Source organism: Catharus ustulatus, chromosome 7, assembly GCF_009819885.2.
Source record: "Catharus ustulatus isolate bCatUst1 chromosome 7, bCatUst1.pri.v2, whole genome shotgun sequence".
Lineage (NCBI taxonomy): Eukaryota > Metazoa > Chordata > Aves > Passeriformes > Turdidae > Catharus > Catharus ustulatus.
The window spans coordinates 21,226,129-21,228,628 of record NC_046227.1 but is presented as its reverse complement, the minus strand read 5'-3'; positions in this window follow the sequence as shown (position 1 = coordinate 21,228,628).

Here is a 2,500-nt window from a genome sequence, read left to right as displayed (position 1 = left end):
TAATGAAAAATTAAAAGGGAGTTCTAATGAAAAATTTGATCAAATGTTATTCAGATTATCTTTTCAAGTAATTAAGTGGTCTGGAAAAAAAAGGTTCCCCAAGGTACATTTTAGCTTGTGATCTTTTTCACTGAGAAAAAAAAAATGCAACAAAGTTTGGAAAGACTGAAAGTAAGTTTTCCATAAGCCATGGTCTTTCAACATGGCAAAATACAGATTTCATTAGATCAGCACCACTTTTGTTTAATTATCAGTGTCCATTCCCTTTGGCTGCTGGTCATTTTAATACTTAACTGACTTTAAATACATACTCATGGCATTATTAAAATCATTTCAATTATCATACGTTTGTAGAAATAAACTTACCTTTCTTACTCAAAAATCATGCAGACAAATTTAAGAAAAAAAAAAAGACAAACTTTAAAGTAAGATCATGTCCTGTCATTTGTAAAACAAACAAACAAACAAACAAACAAACAATTTTCTCTCCCCCTCAGCCATTATTGCAGCAAAATACATATTTTGGACATGGAAGGGAATATGTATAAGCAGGTTCATGCTTTTCAGGTTCTAGAAAGATGTAATGAAAATTAGAATTTTTTCATAGCAATCTGATAACTTAAGAGGTGCTGGAACAAAAGAGAGTCCAGTATTTAAGGTTCATATGAATGAACCCGTATATCCATAAGCTTTCTTGTGTATATCCAAAATGCTAACAAAAAATAACATGCACAGGATAATGAAGGGTGGGCCCTACACCCCTGTAGATTAAGTACAGACTAAATTCAATTTCCAATTGCACTGAATGACAACTGAGGTAGCCTTTATGACTGTGCATTACAGTGACTAAGGTTCACACCTACATGGAAAATCAGGATATACAGATATAAGAAATACTTCTGTACAAACAGAGGTAGAGCTTCCTTAATTCCAAACAAAACTATTCATTCTTTGGAAACCACCTTGCTTCTACTCTGCTCTCTGCCTTCCAAATTCCTCAAGATTTGCTGCTTTAGAAGGAAAGTGGCACAATAAATTACAGCACAGTCAAGTCCTATAACAGATTCCTTCACTCCTATATGTGATGAAGGAAGGACATAAGCTTTCTCAGAATTTCATCAAAATTTCAGCAGCTATTTCATTTTAGGATGGCAATACATGCACAGATCTAGTGGCCTGGTGGATCTGTACCGAGCCACCAAGACAGCACTTACCAATGTGTATGAATAAGCATTCTAATTAGTACTCCTTCAGTGGCTGCAGTGCTTTGGAGGAGGAATGAAAATCTTATTATTTATTTTCATGTCCTCTTTTTTAGTAAATATATTTCATTAGAGCTTTAATTCACAGACATAACAATAAAATTAGTTTTTATGCTCAGCAAGAAAAACAGTAATTGCAAAAAACTTTTATATGATTTTATGACTTGTAATTTTTAAAATATAATATTAAAATATCACTAGAATATGCTTGTACCATGATATAGGCTTTGTAATATGATCAAACTGAATACTAAAAGCTTGGGGGACTTTTATGTGTCCTAGCCCACACTCACAGACTCTCCCCGTGGCTGGGTTATTCAGGCAAAGGCAGAATCAAGGTCCCCAGCAGACACAGCTCATCCAAGAGAAGCCACAACTGTAAATGCAAACACACTGGAAAAGCTGCCTTGAGCAGTAAAGCTGGCTCTGGGTATGTATCCCACGAGTGGGAAAGCTGTTGATACAGCTGCATCCACTCTCCCTGCTCTTTGCCGTCCCAGTCAGCAGCTTAATGTGGCTCCAGCCCCTGAACAGCATTTCTTTCATTCCCCAGGCAGTTCTTGCCACACTTGGAAGCAATTCACTCTCTGCCACTAACTAATATTCCGTAGGAATGTTTGATTTTCTCTTCAAAAAGAGCAGGAGTTGAGCAGGAAAAGGCAGAGCACTATCAATACTGACTTCTCTGAGACATGAACAAAACTGCATCTAATACAGAGAGCAGATTTTTGGCAAGATTTTACAAAGAACACTTTCTGTATATATATCAAATTTTTTCTATTTGTTCCAACGACTGTTTTCCAATTACAGCAGGAACTACTGTGTTCTATTAAGAAATGCTTTTACTGGAGTTTGAAACAACTCCAGAGTTCCTAAAATCCATCTCTATATGCCAACTAAAGTTTTACTTTTTGAACCTCAGGATAAGCACACCCACAAATAACAACACAGCACCAGGTACGGCACGAGCCAGTTGGGAGATTGGGATGCCTGCACCCGCACCCGGGCCCAGGCTCAGGAAAAGCCATGACAGGAACAGCAGCTTCTGCATTTGACATGTCAGAGACCCCCCTTCCCCAACACAGCCCCCCCGAGCAGCAGCACTGCCAATTAAACGCTTATGATAGCACACGATGTTGTTATCCTGTGTTTGAAAATACCGCGGTAATTAAACCCCGTGTGTGCTCTGGTAGCAGCGATAACGCACGCTCTGCTGCGGCCATCCGAGAGAGACTGGG